The sequence below is a fragment of the Mustela nivalis genome (genome assembly GCF_964662115.1).
Source record: "Mustela nivalis genome assembly, chromosome: X".
Classification (NCBI taxonomy): Eukaryota; Metazoa; Chordata; class Mammalia; order Carnivora; family Mustelidae; genus Mustela; species Mustela nivalis.
Window position 1 is genome coordinate 3,848,723 of NC_139040.1, and position 15,017 is coordinate 3,863,739.

Below are 15,017 nucleotides of genomic sequence, written 5' to 3' on the forward strand. Positions count from 1 at the left end.
TGGCTACAAGTCAATCCCCCGACCCCCCGCCGCTGTTCCTTGCTTACCACGAATGCCACTTCCAAAATGCCATAGGTAATACCATCAAAGCATCGATAAGGACTGGGCCATGGTTATTTAAACAGAAATGGATAAATAATTTAGGGAATTAATGTAAATCCAGATGGCTGCCAGTTTTCCTCCTGCACCGTACATACAGCTGAAAGACATTGTCAAAGCTTTTATATAGAAAAAAGTATGCAGATGGCTTGCTAATTATTAGTCTTTATGCAATGACATCTTTTTACAACAGCACAGGCACGACTTAGGCCCCACATGGGAAGACGTTCCAGCCACTGTTCTAGGACCCTTCGGACCATTTGCAATTTTGTGATTAAAAAAAAAGAAAAAGCCACACATACGACAGAACACTGGCCTGTGGCTGTCCTAGCAACCAGCTAGGCTGCTGCACCACCACTATGCCCCCAGTGCCAGGGAACCAGCCAGGGCCCCCCTTTGGGCAGGCGCACTGTCTAGGCAGAAAATGTACTCCCACTCTTCTGAGTTTGGAAAACACAATCATATAAACAATAAAAACAGCTAAAGCTTGGGGCACACCTACTACGCACCAGGTCCTCGGCTTCCCGTCATGAGCTCCGTGAAGCCCTGTAAAAGCTGATTGCAGAGCTGAGCAAACAGGCTCAGAGAAGCTCAGCACCTGGTTTGAGATCCCACCGTCACTTACCGGTAGAACCAAGATCTGAGTGTCCTGGGCTGACTGGGGCTCAGCAGCCTCCAGGGAATCCCGGTAAGATACAGCTCACCGTGGAGGGGGAGGCAGCCTGAGCTTCCCCGGCTTACTAGCTCTATGCCTGGCGCTTGGCTGGTCCGCCGTCTCATACCAGCTCCTGGGAAAGGACTGCTACGTTTTCAGAAATGTCGTGAACCTGTTGATGACTCATCGGTAGCTTGGACTTGGCCGTGGCAGGAGTACCTACACAGCTAAAATGGGCAAAATGCTGTAAATCAGGGCTGGATGTATGCAGGTGCTGTAGCTGTAACTGGTTCAAATCCGGCTCCTCCCCCTCCTCCTGGGACTCAGTGTCGGAGATCCCGGGGTCAGTAAGACTGGTTCTTTCTGAAGGCTGAGAGGGAAATGTCTCCTCCAGGCCTCTCTCCTTGGTTTGTAGGTGGCCGTCTTCTCCCTGTGTCTCTTTCAAAACACACCTCTATGTCCAAATCCGCCCCCCCACATTTAATAAGGATACCCATGGTATTGGATTAAGGCCCCCCCTTACACCAGGTGTCGTCACACCTGAACTTAATGACATCTGCCATGTTCCTACTTCCAAATAAGGTCCCATTCTGAGGTGCTGGTGGTTAGAAGTCAACATGCAAATTTGGGGTGGAGGGACCCAATTCAACCCATCATGGTCTGTCCCTTGGACCCCAAACGCACAGGTTCTCATATGCAAAATACATTCAACATCCCCCCAAAGCCTTAACCCAGTCCAGCACCAAAAATCAGATATGGGTGAGACTCGGGATATAAGTCATCCTGAGCAAAAACTCCTCACTGTTTGTGAGCAAGTGGAGCAAAGTATCGAGTTATCTGCTTCCAAAATGTAACGGTGGCTGTAATGGCTGTTTTTGTGTGTCAACTTGACTGGGTTCAGAAATGCTCTGCTAGCTGGGAAAAGACCTCATTGCTGGGTGTGTCTGTGAGGAGGTTCATGCAAGAATCGGTAGCTCGAGTAAAGAGAATCACCCTCTCCATTGGACAAACACCACCCGATCTGTTGGGAGCCCAGACGGAACTGAAAGGCAAAAGAAGGGCTTGAGCTGGGGCATCCGTCTTTCCCTGCCCTTAGGCTTTGGGGCTCCTTGTTCTTGGACCTTCAGATCCCTGGAGTTACTTCAGGGCCCCCCTGAAACCTAGCAGGGCAAATTCCATTTGATTTTAATGCTTGAGAATAATCTTCTGGCTCAATGGTCTGTCCTCCAGGTGTGCCTTCCAGCCCCTTCAAAGACAACACGTGTGATGGACACAGCAAACAACTGGTTGTTGCGGAACACGTTGTTCTTTCACACGTCCATGCTGTGCACACGGCGCGCCCTGCAGCGGCAGAAAGCCCTCGATTGCCAGCTCCCCAGGCACTCCTCCGCAGCCATCAGGACTCAGCTGAAGCCTTAGTTCTCTTCCGCCCCACGTTGTTGACCCACCACCTCCCCCCCAGGCCCCGGGGAAGGAGCTGTCCCTTTAGGAAAAGCATCGCTGGTGGCTCAGTTGACTCTAGTGCCATCTTCCCCTCCTGAGCCCATGACTGGGGACGCACCTGGCTCTCCCGCTTTCAGGCATCAGCTCTGGTTTGTCCTGTCTTCCCAGCTGGTGTGCAATATACAAACGCCGGCGTGTCCAAGCGATTGCCTGCACAAAGGAGCCTTTTCTGAACACCTGCTGTGTGCAAAGTGCTGGACTTGGGCGGTACACTCTTGGTAGGGAGCAAGGACAAATCATTTCACATGCATTAGAGACAACCGATGAACCTCACTTGAGAGCCGGAAGAGCCCTTAGCAGCAGGTGCGGATACCTGACATGTACTGATTCATCGGACCCTCACGCCGATCCCATGAGAGATTCGACAGTGTAGCATAGAAGCAAGCGACCAGGAGCCAGCCTGAATGCAACCCAGGTTCTGCCACGCACCAGCTGTGTGACTTTGGACAGCTTGCTTACTCTCTCTGTGCCTCTATTTCTTCATCGGTAAAATGGGGCTAATTGGGGTACCTACGTCACAGGGTTGGAGTGAGGATTTTGTGAGTTAATATCTAACAGATGTTAGCTGTTGTTCCCAAGAAGCCTGCGTCTATGCAGCCTGCTGCTGCAAAGCATGGCCATCTCCCAGTCACAGGGCTGCCCGGGTGAGTCCCAAGGGCCCCTCCAGCTCTCAGGTACAGGACATTGTTCGTATATATGAAATGACTTTAGTGCAACCAATAGGCAACATGGGCAAATCAGCATGCAGAGGGAACAGTCCCTTAAGGAACCACTGATGCTGGGTGTCTTGTGGGGGCAGCTCCTTCAAGTGCTAAGAGGCCTGGCCTTGGAGGCAAGAGCAGGGGGACTTGGCTCAGTCTTGTGACTGGCCCAGTACGACAGACAGCCCGGGCAAACTCCTTTCCCTCTCCTGGCTCTAGTGTCTGGCTCTCACCTGGGCTTGGACCTCCCATTGGCAGCATTTTCCGGAAAGGCGCACTCCCTCCCCATCCCACCTCGCCTGCCCTGGTGACCAAGAGGCCAGTCCTGGGCTGCAGGTGGCCAGTGGCTGTGTCAGAGCTGTGATGATGCAGTCCTTGAGGAACGAGCACGGGTGGCATCTGGTACAATTTGAGTAATGCAAATGAAGGGCCAGGACGCGGCTTGCCGCTCTTCCCTCGGAGCTGGGCCGGTTCGTCTCTCCAGCTCTTTCTCCGGAGCACAGAGGCAAGTGAGGCTGAGAAGATGCCTCGCTCCCCAAGGGCCTTATCCCTGGGCACCTCATTCCTTTCACAGAGTCTCAGGACCTACGATACAGAACAGTCTTCTTGCCCCCAGATGCTGCCCAAGGGACTTCCAAGGTGGCACTATATGGGGAATTACGGTACTGAGAATTTGCCAGGAGGAAGAGTGTGTGCTTTACATGGGACTGAAATGTCCCTGCTGTTCAGAGAAAGGAGATTCAGAGAAGAAGGGAAAATCGGTGCCTTTTGCTGCAGCTAGATTTCCATCTTACTGCTGTTGCCGGCGACGTGATGCCCAGAGCCTGATTTGCAGGAGTCCGCTTCCTCCCCACCCTCCGCCCTTTACTAGCCTGGTCCCATAGAAACCCTCCTTCCCAGGATGCATCATCGTCTATTCCAGAATCTTGGCCCTGTCTGTGAAGCTACAGCCATGCCCCACCTGCCATGGCTCTCTGTGGGACCAGAGAGGCCAGGGGAGCCAGAGCAGAAGCCCCCAGAAACTTCTGTAGCTCTCGAAAAGCTGTAGCCACGAGGGACCGCCTTTCTCGATAGTGGGATGAACAGCAAGCAGAGAACATTTCCTGCCCCTGTCGGAGGCCAGAACTAGTTGTCCCCCTGCCAAACTCCATGCCAACTCCTCTTGCTCTCCACTCGGGCTTGTGCCTGCTAATGAAATGGCCATTTCGCCAGTGTAACTTTACTTAGCGATTTATTAGTGATTATTGATTTTCAGTTGTGGTTTCCTGGGACTGCGGGATGGTACAAATCGAAGGCATCTGCCTATGGATGTCCATCTAGTTGCTTGAGGCCGTGGATGTAAGCGGCTCGTCTCATGCCATAGGAGCGCAGAGAGGCGGCCGGTGCTGCTTCCTGCTGCTCAGTCTCCACTCACTGTATCCTGAAGAACCCTCCATCCCACTTCCTCTAAAGCCCCAGCTATAGATGCAAGCAGACAGGGCTTTAAGTGGATGCTTTTATAATTTTTTTTTCCCATGGCCCCGACTGGATCCTGTTCCCTCTTCCTAAAACCCAACACTACCCCCTTGTTCCTCAGAAGCCTCCCTCTTAAAGAATTCCTACTCCTTTGGATTGGTCCATTGTCCCTTAGTTGGGAAAATGGTGGCCTCCATCTCCTGGCAGAAATGAAGCAGATGCCTCCAGGCCAGTAGTCTCTGCTGCCTGTGGCCTTGGTCCTTCCTACCAACAGTCTTGGGCCTGGAAACAAACATAAGCTAGGCAGTTCAGCTCCCTCCCTGGCCCTGTCCGTCACTCCCAGCCCCAGCCTCCAGCCTGGGAAGGAGCAGGTACTCCACGCTCTCTTCCAAGTGTCTCCTGAGCACCTTGCTCCACCACCACACTGGTCCCGGAAGGAAGATCTGTTTAATAAAAATAAACAAACAAATAAATAAATAAAAGGAGAGCTATCAACACCTCTGAGCTACCGTATCAAATCTGCTTAGCTTCGTCTGTCTCTTATTCCTGTCACTTTTGAAACAACCAGTTCTTTCCATGTGGGATCCAAGAAACTTCTCATGGGTACAGCTGGACAGCAACTTGCCTCAGGCTTATACTCTGTATCCATCCTTGGCCTTCTCTCTTGACACCATGGCGTGGAATACTGGGGAACTTGTTCGGTGCACACACATGTCAGGGAGGTAAGTTCCATGGAGAAAAACTTTGGCCTGCTGGGGAAAGGAGAGGCAGGATGACCCTGCCCCCACCCACCCCGGTTCTGAGACGTGTTACGTTTGGCTTCTCAGAGGGTTGATATGGCATCAGGCAACCAGTCCCACATGATGGTACAGAATTAGATATCATAGCCTTGTTTGGTCCCTTCCTTCCCCCTTCCCTGTCTTACCCTTGCCCCCTTCAGTTCTTACTCCTGGGGTTGCCTGCCTTTTGTTACTTTGAGAAACTTGCAACAAAGACAATGCCACGCTTGGGTCAGTTGACCGTCAACTCTAGAACCCTGTGAAAGGGAGACGGCCTCCATCCTCATCTCCTTCAGACCACGGTGGACCATGATGAAAATCCAACCCAACACCGAATTGTAAGAACAGTGTCACAAAGAAGAAAACGGTGGGGCTCCTGAGACCTGGGATAGAGACTTTGGGTGGTTAAGCCTGAGAAGCTCGAACCCCATATTCTCCCGAACCCTCCATGCTGGTAGCTTCTTTTCTTTTGCCAGAGCAGAGGAGCCTCCTGCTGTGTGGAGTGCCTGCCATGGCCTCACCTGATGTAGGAGCTTTGAAAGAAGATGTTTTTCCTTTTCAAGGCTGACCTCCACTATCTCTCATGGATTCTGGGCTGAGAGCCAGGGTCAGATCTCAGTATAGCCCAAGCTTGGAAGTACAGCTCTCATTCCAACAGAAAATAGCTTGCATGCCAACAGAACTGTGGAGACTGGCTAAGATGTGCCCATGAGAGGTACCAGAGCACATGGGAGTTAGGTATCGAAGGTGCTGGACCCAGGGAGTCGAATGGGGAGAATTCGGTGGCCTACCAGCATTCAGTGTTCAAAATTATTGGGAATGGGTGCTAATACCCTGTTGGGAAGGCTCCCTGAAACTTGGACGTGACAATGGCCTATAATAAATGAGATGGGACTGCTGTAACTTGGATGGTATAGTATTGAGGATGGAAGTATCATGTCCAGAGAAGTATTAGAACAGATTCATTATGTGGCACCAGAAAACCCACCATTTGCTTGTGTTCCTTGAATGGGACAAATAACATTTCCATTATAGAGGCTTTAGGGAAGAGGGGCACTAGCAATTTTGAGAAGTTTGATAGGTAGTTATCCTCTCTAGGCTGGGTTTTATAGGATGAGGACGGCACCACGAAAGTGGGTTCCCTGGTGTCAGTAGACATGGTGAGACTCTAAAATAGCAAAGGCCAGCGGCAACACTTAGACATTATTATAGTGGGGAGCAAGGGCCAAGTAGCAACCGGGGTACCATGTCTGCAGGGCTCTGTATGATAACCAACAAACCATTGTTTTCCTAGGATAGATAGATGGAGGGATAGCTGAGCTTTCCCTTGGTTAGGATAATTAAAAAATATCTAAACCTTATAAGCAGAGGGTACATGTTAGCCACAACAATGTAAAATTCAGTTCCTTACCCAGGTTCCAGATCTATATCACTTCCCAAGCCCAGAGCCCAGATGGAAGGGGAGATTGGTCACCTTGGGGAAGAAGTGTCACCACAATTACATATGACAAACATTCTCTCACCCTCCCCAAAGAGAACTAAGGACATTTGTGAAGGTAACTGTGTTAGGGAAAGGGAACTACTTCTACTTTTCAAGAGCTGTTGGAGATAGGGTCTGATCTTATCTTGGCATCAGGAAATCCAAGATGCCACCATGGTTTCCTCATTAGAGTGGGGACTTAGGAAAGTCAGCTGATATATGGAGTTCTGGCCCAGTGGTTTGATGGATCTGTGGGTCCGTCTTGTGGTCATTTCCTTGAACCAAACTATATAATTGGAGTAGATATTTTTAGCAGCTAGAAGAACCCTCCTATCAATACCCTGGCTTGTGGAGTAAGGCTTATTGGTAGGAAGAAACAAGTGGAAAGCACTGAAACCGTCCACTCCTTCAGCTGCCTCAGCCAAGATAGCCCATCAGAAGCAACACCAGGAGAAATCGCAAAAATTGGCTCCACTTTCAAAGACTTAAAGGATGCAAAGGTGCTGGCTCCCATCAGATCCTCATCCACTTCACCTGTACAGCTCCAGCAAAAACCAGATGGGTTGTGGCAAGATGATGGTAACAACTTCCTACAAACTTCCCCAGGTGGTTGCAGCACCCGTGCTATCTTTGCTAAAGCAGACCAGAACATCCCATGGCCCTCGGCATGTGGCCTGAGATCCAGAGAATGCATTATCTTAATCCCTGCCAATAAGTGGGATTAAAAGCAGTTTGCCTTGATCTGAGCAGTCCAGCAGTACATATAAAACATGTCACCCCAGGGTGAGGGGACTTCTCGGCTCTCAGTTCTTTCCTAATGTAATCCGTGGGGGTCTTGGTCTTCTTGACATTTTGTAGAACACCTTGCCAGTCCGTCATGTTGATAGAACTGCTGACCTCACTCTAGTTGGATCTGGTGAGCATCAAGTGGCAACTATGTTGGATGCCCTTGTAGGACACATGCAAATGAGAGGGTGGGAGATAGACCCCCCAGAAGAGGCACAGGCTGCCATGTCAGTGAAATTGGTAGCGGTCTAATGATCGAACCATGCCATGACATCTCCTTTAAGAAAAAGAATAAATTATTTTTCCTTGAATTGACTACCGCTAAGAAAGAGACCAGGAACTCGGAGGGTCTTTTTTGGATTTTGGAGGCAGCACAGCATGTAGCTGGCAATGTGTCTCCAAGGTATTTCTTGGGTTGTTCAGAGAGTGCCAGTTTTGAGTGGGTTTTAGAGCAAGAGAGGGCTCTGTGGTGGGCCCAGGCTGAAGTACATGCTACTTTACCTCTTGAGCCTAATGACTCATCAGATCCAGTGGCACTAGATGTGTCTGCAGTAGATGAGAATGCCACGTGCGGGCTTCGGCAAACTCTAGTACCAGAGTCATGGTGCTGACCCCCAAGGTTTTAGAGCAAGGTCATGCCTTCTATAGCAGAGAAGTTTCTCCTTTTAGAGAATAGTTCCTGGAGTGCTACTGAGCTCTGGAAAAGAATTAGCACTTGACCACAGAACCTCTAGTAACTGTAAGAATGCAGTTGTCCCCCGTGAGCTAGTATTGTTAGATCCATTACCTTCTGAGGCTGGGCAAACCCATCCTTTACATGATGAAAAGAGTCATTTGACTTTAGATCCAAGAAGGTCCATGGACTCGACTAAATTACACAAATAGACGGTCCAAGTTTGGTGTCATCTACATCAGTGGCATTGACCCCACCTTTCCCTTAGCTCATACCTGTGGCTTTACGGATTTTCCCGATGACCAACTGATAGAGGATAAAGAAGTTTAGGCCTGGTTCATAGATGGGTCGGTACAAAGTAGTGGTGAGAGCTGACAAAGAAATGGGCTGTGGCTACTTTCCCACCCCACTAAGAGAGGGAGTAAAGAGAAGTGGCAACAGAAAATATTCCTAGGGTGTGGAGTTGCAAGGGGTAGAGTTGGTTATCAACTTGGGTGGAGGGAGAAGTGGCCTATGGAATGAGGAACCACTGGTTAGTGGCAGCTGGCTTCGTTAGTTGTCATTGGTTCAATTTTGCCCATCTTCCAAATTAGTATGTTGCAGTCCTAACTAACCCTGGCTCCTGAGATTGGAGCCTTATCTGGAAACAGGGTCATTGCAGATGGTATTTGTTAAGATGAGGTTCTACTGGAGTAGGACAGGTCCCTGATCTAAAATGATTGATGTCCTTATGAGGAGAGGAGATCAGAACACAGACACACACAGGGAGGAGCCCGTGAAGACACACAGGCAGAGGTGGCTATCTACAGACCAAAGACAGGCCTCCCTCCCAGGCCTCAGAAAGAACCAACCCTGCTTACGCCTTGATTTTGGACTTCCAGCCTCCAGAACTGGGAGACAAGATATTTCTGTTCTTTAAGTCCCCCACAATCTGTGCAACTTTGTTCTGGCAGCTGTAGGAAAATTAATACAGTAGCTGGCTAGGGACCTGGAAAGAACACACTTGGAAAACCACGTTCATGGCAAAAGAGGCACAACAATGGGCACAGGATTCACTGGGATTACTGTGTAGCCAATCCCTCAGTAGTGGCAGGTGTCACGTTATGGAGTTGAGGCCCTATCCTTCAAGATGCAGGGTGTACATCGATCCAATGACTGATATATGGTCCCCAATAGTTAAAACCCACAGATCTGGAAGCCAAGAGATGGATCTAGGAATGGGTCTTAATCACCATCATTCCTAGAGACCCATTTGTTGAATTTGTGCTTCCCTTCCCCGCAGCTTTAGTCTCTACCAGATTAGAGGTTCTGGTTTGATGGGACAGAATGTTTCCACCAAGGGTCACAGAAAGGATTCCATTGAACTTGAAGCCACAATGACCATCTGGTCAGTTCCGGTTTTTCATGCCAGCAAATCAGCAGGAAAGGAAAGGAGGGGTTAGAGTTGCTGGCATACAGTGGTGGCAGGGAGGAATGTACTTAGAGCTCAGGGATTTCAACGTGACCATTTTTCTTGATGCTTCAATGTCCACTAATAGAGGTGAACGGGCAATTGCAGAGATCATGGCCCCACAAGAGCAAGGCAGCTAAAAACTTAGAGTCTTTGGGAATACAGGCCTCAGTCACATCACCAGGCAAGCAACACAGACTAGCCAAAGTGCTGGCCCAGGGAGGAACCTTCTAGAAGAGAGGGTGGAGTAGGAAGATGATGAATATCAATTATGGCTTGGACTGGACACCTGGGTAGCTCAGTGGGTTAGGCATCCACCTTCAGCCCAGGTCATGATCCTGGGGCCCTGGGATCGAGTCCCTCCACTGGGCTCCCTGCTCAGTGGAGAGTTTGCTTCTCCCTCCGCCTGCCGCTCCCCCTGCTTGTGCCCTTGCTCTCTCTCATAGATAAATAAAATCTTTAAAAAAAAAATATGTCCCAGGGATCAGACAGGGCACCAGGGACTATCACTTTATCACCAACCCTCTTGCCTTAAGTCTTTGCAAAGATTACAGCTGGCATCACCCTGAAGGGACCTCTGGGATGGATTGGTCTTTGGACTTTGCATGTCTCAAGAAAAAGTGAGAACATTTATGTTCTCAAAAATGGAAGTGCCACATTGTTATATGGAGTTGGGCATGATAGAGAACACAAGAAAATCTGAGTGGTACAGGGATTGGACAGTGTCAGATGTTCCAGAGTCTCTCTACCTGACCCATCTCTTATTTCAGCCCTGTTGTGTTGACCAGTTCCGTGGAGCTTCTGACCACCTTCATGCTGGTGTGACCTGCCAGTACCTTGCAATGCCTCTGGCAGATGCTTCTCTCATACCTGGGGTTCTCTGGTGCCAAGGGGATTCTGCGAATGCACTCAGCACCCATGCATGGGCACCCTGGAATTCTGCGGTATTAACACTCCATGAAATAACTGCTTGCCTTTTCCTTCCATCATGGATGATCTAGAGATGCATTTCATATGGCTCCTGAGACAGTCCCATAGATCCAAGCAGTCCGTTGCCTTTCACGGCGTCCGACTTGATAAACATGTTGTTGTGTTGACTTTCTAAATTTATTTTTTTCAATTTTTGAAAGATTTTATTTATTTGAGAGAGAGAGAGCAGGAGCAAGGGAAACAGCAGGCAAAGGGAGAGGGAGAAATAGATTCCCCGCGGAGCAGGGAGTGTGGCATGGGGTTCGATCCCAAGACCCCGAGATCATGACCTGAGCTAAAGGCAGAGGGTTAACCGACTGAGCCTCCCAGGTGTCCCTTGTGTTGACTTTCTTTCCTTCCCTGCATTGCTCCCCTGCTCATCATTCTGCTCCTTGGGGTCACTCTCCCCTGAATAATATTCACACTTAAATCTCTGTCTCAGATTCCACTTTCTGGAGAGTGCACGGTAAGAGAGAAGGCACACGCCTGTCCTCACTAAATTTCCACACTGGTTGCAGAGATAAGATATAAGACATTTGTACACCCAGTGTAAAGTGTCTCACACGGGGCCTCTGGCCAATGCTGCAGGAGTGTGAGAGATCATAGGAGTCCCAAGTAATCTGGGGAGAGGTGCTCAGGAGGGTATCCTTAAATTGCTATAGTTTAGCTGATATATGAAGCATGAGTAGAAGTTTCATCAGGAAAAAGGGGTGCGAGCCAGTGTTTGGGGGGAGAAGTGTTTTTGCAGAGATAAGGGGGGGAGAGGGTGCCTCAGAGATCGCTGGCTCTTTCAACCTTGGAAGCAGTGGTGTTTATGGGAATGTGGGGGATATGGGGCCAGCCAGAGCAGAGTGCTCTTTCTAGAAGAAGTGAGGCCCCAGAGGCGATAGGACAGGATGGGGGTCCAGGACCCAGGGGAATGGGTCAGCCATCCACAGGGGAAGGAGACACCTTTTTTTCTTTGAGACTGAAGAGAAAGAAGGAAGAGGAAGGGAGGTGTGCAGTGATTCTGAGGTGGAGATGACGATGGAAGCTTCTAGTTGCATGACTCTGGTCTTCTCTGCAAAGCCTGAGTTGAGCCTGCTGCTGGCGGAGTCAGGGTGGGGCCTGGGCTGGAGGAGGCTGGTGGCCAGGCTCAGGACAGCTGCTGTGGGGAATTCCAGAGGGATTGAGTTGACGGAGGGAGCGCCTCGGGCCCTACCTGCTTGCCAGGCAGACGGAGCTTGCGTAGAGGGTTAGGGTTAGGGTTAGGGTGAAAGGCAAGCCTGAATGTAGGGTGGGTTTGCCATTTGTGGCCTAAATTGCTGTGAGTTCGCACTTACCCTCCCTTTGACCTGTGCTTGGTTCTCCTTCTTACTGCCACCCCCACTCTCTCCCATGCACCCCCCTTCTTATCCTCGAGCCTTTGCCTGGGTCGTCCCTCATGCAAGCAACAACTGGTCTTAGATCCCCCCAAGCCACAACCCACATTCCTCAAATCGCAGCTCCAAGCCCCACCTCTAAGGAGCTATCTTTGTGATTAATACCAACCATTCTCCAACCCTTCAGCAGAAACCCCAGACTGGCCCTCTTGTCCCAAGCACTCTTATAATTCCTGTTACTTTCCGAATTTAGCCGGGGCTAGGGGATGACAAGCACCTATCTCAGGACCCCGTTAGAATGCCAGCTCTGGCCAGGAGTCCAAGGACCACTCCAGGGTCTCCTAAGCCAAGTCCAGGGATCCTTAGGGAGTCCAGGGAACATCTGATGGGAGCCATGGATGTGGGTGCAGAATACAGGGTGTGCCCATGGTTGAGATTCTGGGCATTTTTCTAGAGAGAAGTTTCAGAAGAGAAGTTTCTCAACCCCTAACCAAGATCCATAAGCACACTGTGACCCTTTCTTGGTGGACCCCCCTGTGCTGTGGGCCTGTGCCGCTCTGTACAACTCATCGGCAGAGCATCAGGACCAAACAAACAGGCAAATGCTCGCTCGCTGCAAATGCTCAGCCGTGACATCCCCACATGCCAACAAATGGTTCTTCATTAGAGAACCATCCAGCTTTATGGGTCGTGTGGAAATTTAGAAGATCCGAACCTTGCGGGGCTAGACCATGAGTTTTGTCAGAAAAAGAAGATGTGTTCTAAGAAAAAAGGATTCTGAGATCAGAAAAGCTTAGGGGATCCTGGGTTAAACAGTGTAAGTCTTCATGAGGTTATGGAGGCTTTGGATTAAAAGGGCTCTGGGGCGCCTCCTACTGACCAGGTTTGGGTGGGAACCGGTTCTATGAGTTTCACCCCCTACTTCAGCGGAGAAGTCCCCTGGGCACCTGAGCTTCCTTGGGGACGAGTGGAGGGGGGGGGGACATGTGCGTGCCCAAGTGCCGCCTGGACTGTCACTCCCCCTCCCCCACCCTCGGCCCAAGCTGCCACCTGTCTGTGTCTGTTCTACGATCCCCTTGCGGTGCGGTTCCTTATGTCCCAGATGCCAGCCCAAGTGCTTTACAGTTACTCACTGCAGCAGGCAAGGTTCGCCAGGGAAACTGGGCCAGTGCGTTATAAATATATAAGGAGCGTATTAAGGAGTTGGCTCACGCGATCGCGGGGCCTGGCAAGTCCAACTTCGCAGGACAGGCCAGCGTGCTGGGTGCTAGGGCAGGAGCTGATGTTGCCATCTCGAGAGGCAGAATTGCCTCCTCCTCCGTAAACCATGCTTTTGTTCCTAAGGCCTTCCCACTGACTCGGCCGGCGGCTGGCCCCTGACAAAGGCGGGATGGGAACGTAGGTTCCTAATGTCAGAGGGCGCTCTGCCCGCCACTGCCGGCTACACTGCAGAGCAGCCTGGCCCCTGAGAGTCACTTTTTCAGGGGAGGGGCCCCCCGGCTCCGGGTCGGGCTTTGGGGCCCACGGCTCAAGGCCAGCCGTGGCCTTAGGCCGAGGGGGCAGTTACGCACCCCTTCCCCAAGATTTTCCGCTGACGGGTGACGTTCCCACAAAGGCGGCAGAGACTTGGCACCTGTCTGGGCTTTATTTGCCTGCATGTTTGTTTGGAAGTGTCTCCGGCTCGGCTCGTGTTTCCTGGGCGTGTGTGCTCAGGCCTGCGGGGGCAGGGAGTGCAGACTAGCCCCCTGGTCGGAACTGTGGAACTCGAAATCTCTGTCTTCTAGAGTCCCACTCAGGAGCTGTCCCCCAAGTCTGAAGCTGCAGGTTCCTGACCTGGCTAGTACCCTAAGCCAGGACCGTGGCAACAAATTTCCCAAATGGACAAGCTTCCGCAAAATGTCCAGAAGCGCCTCCCATGTTGGCCAGAGGGCTACACTGCAGGCCTCGTGTCTGTGAGGGTGGGAGCTCAGGGGGGGGCCAGAGCCCGGGGTCGGGGAGGGGACCGTCCCTGGGATTGGGCCTGGCTGGCATGGTGACATCGGGAGAGACCTTCCCCCCACTGGTCTTGGCAAACCCGTCTGTAGGATGAGAGGGGAAGACCAGAATGATCCTTAGCAGGCTCTCTGTCTGACCACTGGGCCTTGGATGGCAGAGTTTGAAGCCACTTTCCTGAGGGCGCTGTTGAGGACTCTTCTTCTGGGGCTCAGTCTCAGGAGCTGGCTACAGACAGCTAGCGGCCAGGTCGTGCTCATTCACACACTCGCATAAAGCAAGCAGAACCCCAAAAACCTCTAGTAGGGGACACCATTCTAGGGTCAAGGGATGGCAGTTGAGACAAATAAAACTTGGGAAGAATCAACTCCGTCCCTTCCTCTTCTCTCTCTCTCCCTCCCCCCCTCCCTCACTGTCATCTGACCCCAGGCACAGCTGAGTAGGGACAGCAGGCACCCGCATGGCAGGGCGGGGAGGGGAGGGGGAGCAGCAGCATTCTTCCCCTGCCACCCCTCGCCCCTCACGTTGAACACACACTCCCCCGTTTCCCCGAAAGAAAAATGTCAGGATTCCAGGCGGCCGTGCAAATGTGGGCTGGCCTTGGGGCCTCAGAGCCTCACCGAAGGCGACCACAGATGTGTGTGCCCAGGCTCCGGCTTCTCCTGCCTTCCGGGCCCTCGCGTGGCTTATCCTTGGGCCTCAACCCTGATCATAGCGAGGGCAGCCCTGACCAATACCCAGTTTAGAAGAGGGAGCCGGCCCAGCTGAGGCAGACCAGGAGGTACCCTCTGCTGGCATATCTCAGGGAGAAGAGCCTAGAAGCCCGAGTTCTCGTTCCTGCCTCTGGTCCACTGGGCTTCCATAAGAGGACTCCCTTGGCGTCTTTACTGCTTTCCGAACGGGTGCCTGTCCATTCGGTTCATCCATCCATCTGCTGGCCCTGTCACCCACTGTATGTGGATCAGGAGCTAGCACGAGAGGCCGAGCGGTGGCTGTGAGCTGCCTCGTCATTGCCCTCCTGATGCTTGCCATCTGGTGGGCGGAAAGACAAGGAACAAAGAATTGTTTCAAAGGCTACAGGGAGCCCACTGCCACTCTAAAAAGGGGCAGGGAA